General features: G+C 35.8%; 1 protein-coding gene across 16 annotated transcripts in view; it reads left to right on the top strand.

Moving 5' to 3' along the window:
• FOXP2 (forkhead box P2) overlaps positions 1–17,226 on the top strand; it is a 554,812-nt gene that overhangs the window by 246,023 nt on the left and 291,563 nt on the right. For 3 of the 16 annotated variants that reach the window (XM_072783371.1, XM_072783372.1, XM_072783375.1), the window contains one exon: positions 8,499–8,554. The exons of the other annotated variants lie outside the window; for them this stretch is intronic. The gene's annotated coding sequence lies outside the window, so the exon portion shown is untranslated. The remainder of the gene's footprint in view (positions 1–8,498; positions 8,555–17,226) is intronic. 16 annotated transcript variants of the gene reach the window in all.

Genomic DNA, 17,226 nt, shown 5'->3' with positions numbered 1-17,226 from the left:
GTAAAAGATGACGAAAGCATCACTATAATACAATTGCCATTTATAGAAATGCACGTTATATATGTGCAATCCTAAACATAACTGATGAAAATTTTTTAAAAAATTTTGTCCTGGCTTTGTATAATGAAAAATATCTGGTTTTCTTTAAAATTAAGCATTACATTGAAACTGGTGAAATGACACATTTGTTTGGGCCTAAGGGCAAGTACTATTCCAGTTTTTATAACTGTTAGTAAAACATCTGTCTGATTTTAAAAGCTGAAAGGCATGCTAATTATTTTCTTTAATTTTTAATTATTATTTTTAGTTGCAATGATACCCTCACTAGTCTGAAGTGACTTATGAAACCTGTTTTATTTACAGTATAAATTTCTAATTGAACTAAATTATACACATTGGCTAGTACTCCATGGCATATAGAATTTGAAAACAAAATTGGATCCTCTGTACAGAACAAGAGAACACAAAATGGTGACACCTTAAAAATCAGACTGATGTACATGGCTTTGTTTCTGAAACCAAACGAATGTCTCCATCCTTAACATGCATCATTTGAAGAGAGTGCCATTTTAAGAATGTAAATAACTTTAGATAGTGTGTAATCACTGTGAAGAACAGCATTGCAATTTTAACATTTAACGTGTAGGTCATTTTAGGGGCCACACTGATCATGGTCAGAGCCTCAAGCATGGTGTTGGCCCGAAAAAGGGGGGCAGAATGGTAGGTGTGAAACCCCTCTACCATTTAGAAAGAATCTTTTGTCTCTCCGGGGACTCATGAGGAAGGTTGCCCAGACTTGCCAGGAGGTCTAGCTTGGTGGCTAGAGAAGAAGCACACATGGCTTCAACAGGGGTGCATTCCGCCAGTCGCTGCTGTCTGGGTAGCATCGTGCCAACAGTACACGACGTGCCAATAAACGGGGCTCCGACGCGTCTTGCTGACTAGACTACTGTCACCAACATTGCAGCTACCTATTGCTGTGTTAAGAAAACACCTGAAAGCTTGTAGCTTAAAATAATGATCACTTCTGTTGTTGCTGTTGTTTGTGTATCTACGGTTTTGGCAGGGCTCCCCTGGAAGGCTTGTCTCTGTTCCCTGTGCCTTTCCGTTGGGCCTGCTAGACTGAACCTGCGTGGTCAGGCCACAGAAGGAGGTTCACTCACAGGGCTGGCCACTTGGTTCTGGCTGGAGGCTTGGAGTTTAGCCAGGGCTGTCAGCTGAGTGCTTTGGTTCCTCTTCGCTGAGTTGCTTGGGCTTCCTCATAGCTTGGCAACAAGTCTTCCAAAGAGTGTTCCCAGGAGGAAACTGCAAGGCCAAGAGGCTCCCCTGGACGTCCAAGAATATCACTTCCATTACATTCTATTTGCCTAGCAAGTCACTAAGGCCGTGCCATTTCTAAAGGGAGGAGAATTAGATCCGATCTCACAATGGGAGGACTAGACAAGAATTTGTTGCCATTTTTAACCTACCACAGCAAAGAGGTGAATTGTGGTATGGGCGCTTCTGGCCCAGGCAGAGGAGCCGTTCACATGCTGAGAGTCCTACACAGTCCACTCGGGACAGGCTTCCTGATTATAAATGCTGGCACTTCCACCAATGACCTCTAACATATAGTTAGTATACACCATGGCCAGGCAACTATATGGGCGTTATATAAAATTACAATATCCCATCAGTTCTTTCAAGTGGATGATGATATTATCTGAGACACAGAGAGTTTCAGTTACTTGCCCAGGGTTCATAGCTAGTTGTTAGCAAATCAAAGGTTCAAAAGCAAACTACAGTTTGCTACAGTTGATACTCTTAACCACCATATAATATAATTTCATATGAGATGGTTCGTCTGTGTCTTCTACTTTTGACCAGCAGGCTAAGAAAACACTACTTACTCTGTTTCACCTGAGCCACGTATGAAATGACTTCATTGAATGCAGAAGTCTGGGAACTTAAGAGTTTCTCTAAGAAAAAAAAAAAAATCATCCTTTGAAAGCAGCAGAGACTAAGAAGTCCCATGAAGATGGAGTCCTGTGTTGAGAGCACAGTTTACAAGTAGAAACCAGATCCACCATGTGTTGAAAAAGGAAGTCATAGGGCGCTAGAGGACTTGGGATGGGGGCTGAACAAGGATGTGGGTCAGCACCTGAGTCAGAAGAAGTATCTGAACCATAGTTGAGAAGTGCTAAGGTTAGAGTCAGGAAAGCATTAACAAGAGTCAGATCTGAAGACAGAACTATAAACCAAAGAATGATTAGTGAGATGAAAAGCTCTATTGACTTTGTAAACTTTGAGTATTCTCCTTCCTTAATCCCTGCCTCTTGTGAAGCTACCTACACCCATCTAGGATTTTTCTCCTGCTGTTTATCTAATCTGAAATCTGTTGTTGTTAGGCTCCCCCAGGCACTACAGTTTGCCCCTGAACTGAACATTTCTGCCGCACTGACAGCTGAAACCATGTTTACTAGCACCTTCTTATTTTCCCCTTTCTGCTGACAGTAGGCTAGTCTGGCTTGTGCACTGCCAGAAACAGAACACAAAGGCCCGGATAGACAGCTTGATGCTTTGTATAATGTCTCTGTCCTTAATGACTGCCATAATAGCCAAAATAATCAATAAGCTATTTTAATAGTTACTAAGTTATAACAAAAACTTATCAGAATAGTTTTTATCCATATGGTTCTGATATATAGAAATTTTGCATCCTTTTATTTAAATCTCTGTCAACTGATTTCCAAAGGATTGTAAGTGCATTAAATAGTATTACATGTGTGTGTGTATCTATATATACATATAGATAGATATACACACATATAGATTACTTTCATTATGCTGTTAATTGCTTCTCTTCCGTGTCATTCATTAATTGTCTCTATGTTTGCCAAAAAATCATAGTCAAAGAATTCTATTTCTCTTCTCATTTCTATTAAAAACTCAAAGGTGTATACTAATGAAAAACATTTGGAAAAAAAAAAAAAGAAAAACATTTGGCTTGAGGTTGTCAGTATATCACACATTATGAGAATAAAGAAAAAGTGTTTAATATTCTGATTAAAACCAATTATACTAGATCTATTAATGAGATTGAGTTGTACTTGTTCTAAATTCAAACTATTGGAAAGAATGATGTTGTGTTTTGTATCATTCCCACTTTGCGCTATAGAAATTTGATTAAGTTTTATGTCAGTCTCAGACTGATTTTTCTACTTTTGACTTTTCTTTATTACCCTGTACTCTTCCTAGTATGTGAATCTACTGACCCTTTAGATGTATTCTCATTAGGTGTACTTGTATGGTTCATTAAAGTATCCTTAGACAGATAGGGATCACACAGGTATGCAATGTCCAATCCTTCTCTGAAGCAAAGGAGTCGTGCCCCAGTGGCTTTAGGGGCATTCACTTGTCATGCAGTTGGCTTTTGGCCAAAGAGATGAACAAATTAGTAGACTGTACCTGTGTTGGCCCTGTTCCTAGTCTCATTTATGTAATTGATGTCTGGTGGCCTCATTATGGATCATTAGCATATCAACGTGGTGTCTGAGCCTGGCAAAGTGCTGCTTGTTGTCAGGCATTAGCAATGTGCCATAACATATAAAGCAAGAGAACTTGGACATTCTAACTGGATCATTGGGAAAACAAGATGGGAGCATAAGAGGCTCATATACAGTAACTCTTGTGTTCCCTTGAGTTCCCTTGTGTTTGAACTAGTTAATAACAAGCTTGGATTTATATTAGATTTTTTAAAAATATTTATTTATTTATTTAGGAGAGAGAGAGAGAGAGAGAGAGAGACAGAGACAGAGACAGGAGGAGGGAGAAGCAGGCTCTATGCAGGGAGCCCGAAGCGGGACTCAATCCTGGGACTCCAGGATCGTGCCCTGGGCCAAAGGCAGGCGCCAAACCACTGAGCCACCCAGGGATCCCCTAGATTTTTTTTTTTATAAAAGGAAAGATACTTGTTTTGTTAATAATGATACTCTAAATATGTGGTCCCTTTAAATGTTTCAGGTTCCTTCACATTAATTTCATTTTCATTGCTTTTATGTCTAATCAATGTACATATTTGTTAATACCTATGGCCAAGAGTAATTTTTATCTTAAATAGAATGGATTTTTAAACCAAAGAATTTGCATATTTAGAAATGGTTTTTTATTTTAGTGAAATAATTAAGTGTAAGAATTGACTGTCTGAGATCCCTGGGTGGCGCAGCGGTTTGGCGCCTGCCTTTGGCCCAGGGCGCGATCCTGGAGACCCGGGATCGAATCCCACATCGGGCTCCCGGTGCATGGAGCCTGCTTCTCCCTCTGCCTGTGTCTCTGAGCCTCTCTCTCTCTCTCTGTGACTATCATAAATAAATAAAAATTAAAAAAAAAAAAGAATTGACTGTCTTACATTACTTCAGAAGAATCCTAGGTTATTATATAGCCAACCTAAAATACAAGCTTGAGATTCTCTATTCTGGAATTGTTCTCAGGAAGTGTCATTAGATTACCAGCTGTTTATGATACGAAACAAAAGAGTGTTAGAGATACTTCTTATCCACTTAGTACTTCTAATTTAAGGTAGATGATATAGACAGGGATGTTATTGTAACATTTACTACCATAAATGTAGAATAAAAATAAATTAAATTATTTTAAGAAGTAAAAGAAACATATGCAGATAAATTATACTTGATGCAAAGGATATATGTTTTTAGAAGTGGAAAAATAAACCTTGCTTCTAGAGTTCTATTTGTTACAACCCACAACCTGCCACATAATTTCTCATAAGTAAAAGTTACCATAGTGTAAGTGGCTTTTTTCTTCGGAGAGTAAATATTTTGTCATTTCTAACCCCAGTGCCCCAGGTCTAGTATGTAGTAAGTACTAAATTAACATGTGAGTACCAAATGAATGAATAAAATCCACACTCTTTTAAAAATATTTATTTGAGAGAGAGAGCAGGAACAGGGAAGGGGCAGAGGGAGAGGAAGAAACAGAGCAGGAAGCCAGACCCAGGATCCATCCCAGGACCCTGGGATCATGACCTGAGCCAAAGGCAGATGCTTCACTGACTGAGCCACCCAGTCCCCCTCAGTTTTTAAAATATAAAATGCCAGTGTTTTTATCTAATTACCAAAGTGAGAATATATTTATTGTGAAACAAATACTGAAAAAAAAAAAGAAAATAGAAATCATTGGTAATATCTACTGTTCACGTATTGTTAAAAAGAGTATTCTTTGAATCTATGTATTTATAGTTTTTAAAAATTAAAATATTGTGGTTCTCTAAATAATTGATTAACTAGCTTTTGTCATCTAATTTCGAACATTTTTCCAAACTCTTTAAATATTCTATACCTCATTTTCTTCTTGGTACCCAACAGTTACTATCATATATTGTATCCTAAATGGATGCCAAAATGAATTCTCTATTAAGTCCTAAACAAATACTTTATTTATTTTCTGAGGTAGGCATTATTTCTGTTTTAGCAATATAGAATATTGAGATTCAGAAAGATGGATACTTACGAAGGTGAAACAGGTACTAACAGAGGAAAGATTTGACATGAAGGGCCTGACTCCCACGTGCATACCTTGAACCACCATGATGTATCACCACCCAATACAAATGCAAATTTGCTTATATAGTACTCCGTATTGACTTTTAGATGTTCCATTCTTTTACTATTACTGCATGGAGGCTTGTCTGAAGACAAAAAGGGGAGAAAAGAAAGGAATGAACGAGGGACAAGTGGAAACCTTCAGGGGTGATGGATATTCATTAGCTTGATTGTGTCATTAGTTTCAGAAGTTCATACCTTCCTTGAATTATGTTGGGGTTACATCCCAACAAGCCCATCGTAAATTGAAAATATTCTAGGTTAAAATGCATTTATTACACCTAAGCTACTGAGCATTATTCCTTAGCCTAGCTTACCTTCAGCATGCTCAGAACACTTACTTTAGCCTACAGTTGGGCAAAATTATCTAACAAAAAACCTATTATATAATAGTGTTGAATATCTCATGTAATTTATTGACTACTGTACCGAAAGTGAGAAACAGAATGATTTATGGGTACAGAACTGTTTTGAGTGTATTGTTTACCCTTGCGATCCTGTGGCTGTGGCTCACTGCTGCTACCTGTCATCACGAGAAAATAATTATCGAACTGCATATCACAGCCTGGGAAAAGATCAAAATACAAAATTTGAAGTATAGTTTCTACTGAATGCATATCACTTTTGCCCTATCATAAAGTTGAAAATCATTAAGTCGAACCATCATAAGTTGGGAACTGTCTATATAGACATATGTTGAAACTCAGAAAACTGTAGCCTTGATATGTAGTTTGATAGGAATAAACAGAGGTATGTAAACAAAGCTATAAAACAATGTTGGAAAAGAAAACCACACTGAGATAACGTTCCTGTGTAAAGAATTGACTGTGTCTATGATTATTTCCTTCATAAAATTCTTGAAGAGTTTTTTTTTTTGGGGGGGGGAATCAAAGTTATTCATTAATTTTTGGGTTTTTTTAAAGATTTATTTATTTGTTTATTTATGAGACCGAGAGAGAGAGAGAGAGAGAGAGAGAGAGAGGTAGAGACATAGGCAGAGGGAGAAGCAGACTCCATGCCGGGAGCCCAATGCAGGACTCAATCCCGAGACTCCAGGATCATGCCCTGGGCCAAAGGCAGGCGCCAAACCCCGCTGAGCCACCCAGGGATCCCCCAATTTTAGTATTTTTATATGCATACAAATGTCCACCAGAAATGTGTGAAGGCACACTTTTCCCATGAGTGTATCAAATACTTGTTTTAAAATAAGAATAACAATTACATAGTGAGATTTACTGTATATCATATATTCTACTAAGTGCTTCATTATCTCCTTTCATCTTCATGTCACCAATTTAGATGAGGGATAAAAGACAAACAGTCAAAAAGATTCCACAGCTTGACCATGGTAATACAACTAGTAAACAGTAGATGAAGGATATAAATAGTAGAGGAAGGATATGTTCCCCAGGCAACGTAGCTATACTGTCCTGTTCTCTACTCTCACAAATGTGATGTACTCACTAAACCCTTATATTTTTTTACACAACTTCTTGAAAAGCTGTGGCCAAAGGATGAAGGGAAGTGCCAAAAGAATACATAATGAGATGACTACATAAATTTTCATCCAAACTTATATGTACCCTTATGTATTTGAAAAATGGTGCTATTAATAATTAAACTGGTGCCACAAGTGTAAAGAGAACATCACTGGACAAACTGGGAAGAGAAAAAGTGGGGAAAGCCATGCAGTTTTAAATACTATTTTAAATATATTTTTTAAAGTTTACTTAGTTATTTTTAGAGAGAGCGAGCAAGCAGGGGGAAGGGCAGGGGGAGAGAATCTTGAGCAAACTCTCAAGTGTGGCACCCAATGCAGGGCCTTATCTCAAGACCCTGAGCTCATGACCTGAACTGTAATCAAGAGACACTTAATCAAGTGAGCCACCCAGATGCCCTTTTTAAATACTTTAAATATTACCAATATACTCTATGCAGGTATATTTCATTTACACAGTGGCCCTTGAGATATTTGTGGTCAGTTTCCCCCAAAGAATTCAGATACAGACTGGTTGGTTCATTCAGAAGAGCATGTGACTCTTAATCTCAGGGTCTTGAGTTCAAGCCTCATAGGTGTAGAGATTACCAAAAGAAATTAAAAAAATAAAAAGAATATAGATGCTCTGAGAAGTTCTGGGGCAACTTCTCACAAAATTAGTGACTAGAATTAGCCAATTCCATCCAATTCCAAAGTCCATCATTACTCTTACTAGCTTTTTTTCCATGTATAAATAAAATAAGGTTGATTTGCTCTCAAAAAGCAAATAATGAAAGTAAATTCTAAGAGTTCTCATCACAAGGAAACATTGTTTTCCTTTTTTTAAATGTGTTTATTTTCATTGAGGTAAAATTGGTATACACCATTCTATAAATTTCAGATATATAACATTATAATTTGACATCTGTATACACTACAAAGTGATTACCATCAGAAGACTAGTTACCATTCAATACCGTGCTATTGATTACCTCCACTCATTTCACCCACTCTCCGACCCCTTTCTTCTCTGATAATCATCAACCTGCTCTCTGTATCTGTGAGTTTTTGATACTCTTTTGTTTGTTTTAGATTCTGCATACAAGTGAAATCATATGTTGTCTTCCGCTGTCTTATTTCACGTAGCATAATATTCTCAAGGTTCATCGATGTTGTCATAAATGGAAAGATTTTGTTCTTTATGGCTGAGTAGCAGTCCATTGTATATAATATATTCTCTTTATCTATTCACCCATCAATGGATGCTTAAGTTGTTTCCATATCTTAGCTATTGTAAATAATGCTTCAATGACCATAAGGGTGCATGTATCTTTTTGAATTAGTGTTTTCATATTCTTTGCTTAAATACCCAGAAATGGAATAACTAGATCATATGGTAAGTCTATTCTTAATTTTTTCAGGACTCTTCATACTGTTTTCCATAGTGGATGCACCAATTTGCTTGCCCACCAATCGTGTATGTATACATTCTCTCCACATCCTCTCCAACATTTGTTATTTCTTGCTTTTTTTTTTATTATTAGAATGATAATAGCCATTATAACAGGTACAAAGTGATATTCCATTGTAGTTTTGATTTGCATTTCCCTAATAATTAGCAATGAATATCTTTTCACTGCCTATTGGCCATGTCTACCTCTTCTTTGGAAAAAATGTCTGTTCAGACTCTCTGCCCATTTAAAAGATTTTTTTAATTCTTCAGTTGTATAAGTTCTTTATATATTTTGGCTATTAACCTTTTATTGAATATATGATTTGTAAATATCTTTTCCCAGTCAGTAGATTGCCTTTTATTCTGATGATAGTTTACTTCACTGTGCAGAAGCTTTTTAGTTTGAGAGAGTCCCATTTGTTAATTTTTGTTACTGTTTCTCTTGCCTTTGGAGTCAGACTCACTACATATCACTAAGATTGATGTTTTTTCTAGAAATTTTATGGTCTAGGGTCATCCATTCAAGTGTTTAATCTATTTTGAGTTAATTTTTATGCACAATCTAGGACAGTGGTCTAGTTTCATTTTTTTGCATGTAGCTGTCCAATTTTCCCAGCACCATTTATTAAAACAACTGTTGTGTATTCTTGCTTCTGTTATCATAAATTAATTGTCTCTATACATGTGGGTTTATTCCTGGGCCCTCAGTTCTTTTCCACTGATTTACATGTCTATTATTTTAATACCATACTGTTTTGAGTACTTATAGCTTTGTGGTATAGTTTGAAATCACAGTGTGATACTTTTGGCTTTGTTCTTTTCAAGACTGCTTTGTCTTTTCAGGATCTTTAGTAGTTCCCTACACATTTCAGAATTCTTTGTTCTAGTTCTGTGAATAAGGTCTTTGGAATTCTGGTAGGAATTGTATTGAATTTGTAGATTATTTTGGTTTTGATATAAATTTTTACAAATCATGAGCACAGGATATCTCTCCATTTATTCGTGTCTTCAGTTTCTTCCATCAGGGCCTAATAGTTTTCAGAGTACAGGTCTTAAACCTTCTTGGCTAAGTTTATTCCTCAGTATTTTATTCTTTTTGATGCAATAGTAAATGGCATTGTTTTCTTAATTTCTCCTGATAGTTTGTTATTAGTGTATAGAAATTTCACATATTTTGCATATTGATTTTGTTTCTTGTCATTTTATTGAATGTGTTTATTCTAATATGTTTTTTTTGGTGGAGACTTTAAAGGTTTCTTTTTTTCCTTCAAAAAAAAATTTTTTTTTAATAGTAGGCAGTCAATAGTGCCAATAGTGCAATATTGGTTTCAAGTAAGGTTTTTTTATACATAGTATGTCATCTGCAAATAGTGATATATTTACTTCTTCCTTTTCAACTTGGATGCTTTTTATTTCTTTTTCTTGCCTTAATGCTGTGGCTATGACTTCCAAGACTATGTTAAATAAAAGTGATGATAGTAGGTATTATTGTCTTGTTCCTAATTTTAGAAGAAAAACTTTCCATTTCCACCATTGAGTGGGATGTTAGATGTGGGTTTGTCATATATGGCCTTTATTATGTTGAGGTTAGGTTCTCTCTGTACCCACCTTATTGAGAATTTTTTATCATAAATTGGTTTTGACTTTTGTTTTTTCTGCTTCTGTTGAGATGCTATTATGATTTTTATCCTTTATTTTGTTTTTGTGGTGTATCATGTTGATTGACTTGTGGATATTAAACTGTCCTGCATCCTTGCAATAAATCCCATTTGATCATGGTATATGATTCTTTTCTGTATTGTATTATTAAATTCAATTTGCTAGTATATTTGATAATTTTTGCATCTGTGTTCATTAAGGATATTGGCCTATAATTTTCTTCTCTTTCTCTCTCTCCCTCTCTCTGTTTTTGTGATATTCTTATCTAGTTTTGGTATCAGGATCAGGGTAATGCTGGTCAGATAAAATGAGTTTGGAATAATCCTTCCTCTTTAACTTTTTGAATATTTTAGAAGGATAGATATGAAGTCTTCTTTGAACATTTGGTAGAATTCACCAATGAAACTGTCTAGTTTTAGAATTTTGTTTAGAATTACTGATTCAATCTTTTTACTGGAAATTGATCTATTCGGATTTTCTTCATGATTCAGACTTGGAAGACTGTGTATTTGTAGGAATTTATTCATTTCTTCTAATTTGCCCAAAGTGTTGTTATATAATTATTTGTAGTAGTTTCTTATGATTTTTTGTATTTCTGTGGTATCATTTGTAACTTCTCTTTCATTTCTATTTTTTATTTATTTGAGCCCTCTCTCTCTTTAAAGATTTTACTTACTTATTTGAGATAGAGCAGGAGATAGAGAAAGAGAGTGAGCATGAGTGGGAGGTGGGGCATAGGAGCAAGGAGAAGCAGGCTCTTCAGTGAGCAGGGAGCCCAATGTGGGACTCAATCTCAGGACACTGGGATCATGACCTGAACTGAAGGCAGATACTTAGATGACTCAGCCACCCAGTCACCCAAGCCCTCACTCTTTTTCTCGTTTAGTCTAACTCTAAAGGCTTGTCAATTTTTTTTTTACCTGTTCAAAGAACCAACTCTTAGTTTCATTGATCTTTTCTGTTGTTTGCTTAGTCTTTATTTCATTTTTTTCCTTTCTGATTTTTGTTATTTCCTTCCTTCAGCTAACTTTGGGCTTTATTTTTTCTTCTTTTTTAGTTCCTTTGTGTTATAAGTTAGATTGTGATTTTTCTTCTTTCTTGTGGTATACCTATATTGCTCTTCACTTCCTTCTTCGACCTGCTTTTGATGTATTCCATAGATTTCAGTATGTTGTATTTCTGTACTCATTTGTTGCTAGCTTTTTCCCCCCCTTAATTTCTTCAGTGATCCATTGGTTGTTCAGTATCATGTTGTTTAATTTCCACACTTTTGTGTGTTCTCCAGTTTTTTTTCCTTGTAATTGACTTCTAATTTCATACCATACGGTCAGAAAAGATGCTTGATGTGATTCTGATCTTCTTGAATTGAAGCAAGACTTGTTTTGTGGCCTAATAGGTGATCTGTTTTAGAAGATGTTCCATGTGTGTTTAAGAAGACTCGGAATGCTTCCACTTTTGGATGGATGTTCTATATATATCTAATAAGTCCATCTGGTTTAATGAATTACGTAAAGCTAATATTACCTTGTTTTCTGTATGGATGATTATCCAATGTTGTAAGTAGGGTGATGAAGTCCTCTACTATTATTATATTTCTATCAGTTTCTCCCTTTATGTCCATTAATATTTGCTTTATATATTTTGGTGCATCTATGTTGGGTGCATAGATATTTGTAAATATTATGTCTTCTTGTTGGATTGACCCCTTTATCATTATGTCTTTTATTATAGCCTTTTTATTAAGTCATTTGCTAATATTAGTATAGCTATGCCAGCTTTCTTTGCATTTTCATTTGCATGGAATATTTTTCTCCATTTCTTTACTTACAGTTTTTGTCCTTATGTCTGCAGTGAATCCTTTGTATATAACCTAAAGATGGATTTTTTTTTTTAGCCACCCTGTGTCTTTTAATTAGAGAATTTAGCACAGTTATATTTAAAGTAATTATTGGTAGGTATGTACTCATTGACATTTTGTTATTTTCTGGCTGTTTCTGAACATTTTCTCTGTTAATTTCTTCTTCTTCCCTTATGGTGTGATAGCTTTCTTCAGCATTATATTTACATATCTTTCTCATTTTCTTTTGCACTTACTATAAGTTTTTGCTTAATGTTTACTGTAAGATTCATATATAACTTCCTATGTATATAATGGTTAGTTTTAGTTGATAGGAACTTAAATTTGAACAAAAATTACATTTTAACACTCTCTTCCTCATATATATATATATATATATATATATATTTTTTTTTTTTAAGATTTTATTTGTTTATGAGAGAGAGAGAGAGAGAGAGAGAGAGAGAGGCAGAGACACAGGCAGAGGGAGAAGCAGGCTCCACACAGGGAGCCTGATGTGGGACTCAATCCTGGGACTCCAGGATTATGCTTGGGCCAAAGGTAGGTGTTAATCTGTTGAGCCACCCAGGGATCCCCTCACTTTCATATTTTTGATGTCACATTTTGCATCTTTTTATTTTATGCAGCTCTTAACTAACCATTTTAGTTTTAGTTAACTTTACAACTTTTATTGTTCAGCCTTCATAGCTCCTTTATAAGTAATTGATCCAATGTCTTTGCTATATATTTACCTTTTCCAGTAAAATTTTTATGTTCATAGATTTTCTTGATATTAATTAGTACCATTATTTTCAATTTAAATAAGTCCCTTTAACTCTCTTATAAGGCCAGTTTAGTGGTGATTAACCCTGTAGTTTTGCATATCTGGAAAACTCTTAATTTCTCCTTCAATTCTGAGTGATAACTTTGCAGGGTAGAAAATTCTTGGATTTTTTATTTTTATTTTATGAGACAATGGATATTAGCTGAACCTATTGTGCTAATCATTTTTGCAAAATATATAAATCAAACCATTATGTTGTATTTCTTAAACTTTTAAAGTGATATATTTCTCAATAAAACTGGGGGTAGGAGAAAGCAAATAATTGTCATAAATTGTGAAGGAAAAGAGTAGACATCCATAATCTTAGCATGATTAAGTTAATTATGTGGATCTTGTAAATCTTTTTTTTTTTTTTACTCTTTCTTTTATATATCAGTTACAAGTGAATTTATTTTTTAATTGGCATTCAAGGTTTTATCCATGTAATCTGTGTACATCTGAGTATCATGCTGGCATGGAATCAGAATCAAACAATATTCAATGTTACAGAAAAACAGAGCTACAGAACAGTATTTAATCCAGTGGCTCTCAAATACAATCTGTAGATAAACGCCACCATGATTAAGTGGCTTGTGATAAAAACAAAAATTTCAAAGGGAATGTTCTTTTGATCATCATCTCTCTTTCTTGGAAAAATAATAGTTGGCATCCTAGTACTCTTCCTAGTTTTGTCTTGTCCTGTCTTTTCTTTTTCTTCTTTCTTTCTTTGTGCTTTTCCTCCTCCTCCTGTTTTTCCACCTCCTCCTCCTCCTAGAAATGTATAAGTTGTTGAATTCAATATGCTGGCATGCTCCAGTCAAAGTCAATCCCCTTTTATTACAGAAGAAAAAAGTGGACCATTGATATATTAAACTTGTCAGAGTACCCAACTGTTGCTTTTGCTTGCATGCCTACCATATGTGAGGCACTGGGCTAGGTAGTTTTTATACCTTGTTCATTTATGTTTTACAATATCCATATAAGATAATTATTCTTATATCCATTACATTTGAGAAAACTGAAGTTAAGAAAAGTTCAAATGGCTTACCCAAAAAAGCATGGAATATAAGTGGCCCAACTCAGAGTTCAAGCTTAGAACTGTAGAAGCATGATTTCTTCCCCTCCAGTGCCTCAAAGAGGCTGTGTTATCTCCTCATTCACTCATCTTCCCATTTTCCTCAGTTTTTTCATGTTATCTACATTTCCTTATACACAATTTTAGGTTTAGACAACAATTAAATTAGTAATATTGCACTATTTTCATTTAACATTTCACAATCCTCAACAGAACAATTAGTCCAGAAAATAAAATTATACATAGTATATAGCCCTTTTGTTTACCAGGAAAATTTTGATGTTAAAAAATACTGTTAAAATAACATTTTAAGAGCAAGCAGTTCATAAATTTAAGGTGATCAGCTATTCAAGCTTCAAAGTCACAGAAATTTCTAATAAAAATATTAAGACATTCTCCTGAAAATTGTTATATTATTAATTTGTTATATTATGCTTTAAGGCACAATAAAGTAAAACTTCATTAATTCTCCCTCAGAGAGAGAAGTTCAAAATAATGTGGGATTTAAGGCAATCACTATTTTTAAAATTATTATTCATAAGAGACACAGAGGGAGAGGCAGAGACATAGGCAGAGCGAGAAGCAGACTCCTCAAGGAGACCCCAATACAGGACTTGATATCCGGACCTGGGATCACGCCCTGTGCCAAACGCAGATGCTCAACCACTGAGCCACCCAGATGTCCCCACTTAGCATTTCCTAAGTGCTTATTTGTGTTCCTTAAATGAATCAGGACAATACCTTAATGTTTATTGGATGTTTACAATGAGAAAAATGGTCAACCAGAGGCTGTGAAGTACAAAGATCATATGATAAAGTTTGTTCTTTGAAGAGGCTTATATTTTAATAAGAAGGGAAAAGATATACATGGTACTTTGTCAAGTAGAGTTAAGAGATTCCAGTGGCCTTCTCTTTTGGGACTCATTATTTACTATTTTGACTTGTAATTATTTGTGTACCATGGTTTATCTCCGCTACCACACTGTAACTTCTTGTTTGAAGTGATTTTACCTTATCCTTACTTATAATTCTCAGTAGCATCTGAGGCAATATATCACACAATGAGTAGCCCATAAATAGCTTCGGGATAAATAATGCATAAAACACTAAGAATACTAAGATATCTGTATATCTTGTGGTTTTTCTTGTTTCTTCAGATAGACCTGTATTACTCTGAACTTCTTCTATATCTCTTCTGCCCAGATGCATAGAACTGGTAGCAGGTGCTATGGAATCCATAGGGATTGGGTTGCTCAGGAGAGTTTCCACAGAATAGAGATTAGTTGAATGAAAATGTGAAAAAAGAACTGCAGAGAAATTGGGGGGGGCACATTCCAAGCAGGTGGAAAAGCAGGTAAGATGTTTATAAGTTACATTTTTTATTACATTAAGCAGAGAAGTTATATTGTATACTTAGTGGGCACTGCAGACTTCTAGGATGGTATGATTTTTGTAGAAAAATACTGGTGAAGATTGAAACTAGAGTATAGGTCTTACCTATCAGCCAAATAGGAAGCCTATAATGTCAGTTTATATATTATCATTAATAAATATCAAAGTAATTCCAACCTTATGACAGAAGCTGTGTCATTGATTATTTGGAAGAAAATACATTGTTTTTCATAAATAAATGTATTTCTTTCTCTTCTTTTGGTCTTTTCCTCCCAGAGAGTATAAATCTATGATTTAGAGCCTGGGCTCTGTAGCTAATCTGCCTTGCTGCAAATCCTCTTTCAGGCCCTTACTGTAGGAACTTGGTTAAGTTACTGAATAGCCAGAATATAAGGTCTACTCATGTCACAGAGGCACAAAATAACAGGGGCTAATTACAGTATATTAGTTTCCTTTTTCATAAAAGTCCACCTGGTATAGTGGCTGTTTTAGTTATATTCTTATATGACAAACTGCCACAAAACTTTAGGGGCTTAAAAAAAGCTCTTGACTCAAGGGTCTGGAATTTGAGCAAGGCTCAGTGAAGAAGGCTCATCTCTGCTGCATATCATATCAGCTGAGCTGACTCAAGTGGTTCTTGAGCATTCAAGATGTGCTAAATGATATGTCTCATGCCTTTGTGCTGGCTGCAGCTGCAGCCACTTGATTCTCCTGCATGTGACCTCACTCTCTTCATGTGGTCTCTCATTTGGTAGTCCAGCCCAAGCTTCTTGATGTGGGGACCAGCTTCCACGAAGGTGCCAACAGAGGCTGCAAGGCCTCTTAAGGTCGAGCCCAAAAGTCACAATGTCATTTCTGTTGCATTCTATTGGCTAACATAGGTTACAGCCCAGATATAAAGGGAGGAAAAATACCTTTGGATGAGAGAGATGGCAGAGTCAGTGCAAAAGGACTTGTAGAATGGGAGGAATTCTTGGAGCCATTTTTGGAAATAACCTATCAAAATGAACCTGCTCTGTGAGGTCTTGAGGAGCCCAGACTACCTTTTCATCTTGCTCTGCCATTTCTGGTGTAGCCCTCCGTTATGTGGTCCAAGATGACTCATCACCATATTCTCTTTCCAGCCAAAAGGCAAGGAAAAGCTCCGTGAGGTAGATATTGTCTTCCTTGTCATGAATACAGCCAGGATTTAGGTCTTTGTCACAAGGCCTACCTAATCAGAGGCCTGAAAGTGAAGTCTTGTTCTGGATGGCCAGAAGACACTGGACAATTGAGGATTCTATTTCCATGAGAGGAAAAAGGAAGGTAGATGTTAAGGGACAGTTTATAATCTCTGTGACTGTTACACAGCTGCTTTGTGTGTGAAATGGGGGTGATAGATAGCTGCACCTGCTTCATAGGGCTGTTGTGAAGGTTAATGCACAGTATGTGTGAGAATGTAGCCCAGTGTCTTAGGATAAACGTTAGCCATCACTGTTCTTTTGGTTTAAAGTCACAGAATTCCTACCACCTTCTAGGCTCTAGGTTCTGGACTCTAGATGTAGGGGTGGGGGGTTCATCAGATATTTTTTCACACCTGGAAGACTAAAGCTCTCCTGAGGAAGACATACTTAAAAACAAATAATTGCAGCAGGAGGTGAGTGGTCGGATAGAAATGTGGCTAAAGACCTTTGGAGATGGATAACAGGGGTGCAGTAAAGCCCAAGATTTCAGAAAGGAGCTAACACTTAAGTTTGACCGTGAAAATTGAGTCAGAAATGACTTACTTCAGAGACACTGAAGACTGTGGCATATTTAGGAAATGGTCATGAGACTGATTATCCCCAACTCATAGAAGCTGGATACATTGTGAGAAATGACCTTGAAAAGGGAACATAGGCTCAAATTGTGAAGGGCCTTGTGTTTGATAT

This window comes from Canis lupus, chromosome 18, assembly GCF_048164855.1.
Source record: "Canis lupus baileyi chromosome 18, mCanLup2.hap1, whole genome shotgun sequence".
In the NCBI taxonomy this organism is placed as follows: Eukaryota; Metazoa; Chordata; class Mammalia; order Carnivora; family Canidae; genus Canis; species Canis lupus.
The sequence above is the reverse complement of the archived record's forward strand: the minus strand, read 5'-3'. Positions and strand labels throughout refer to the sequence as shown.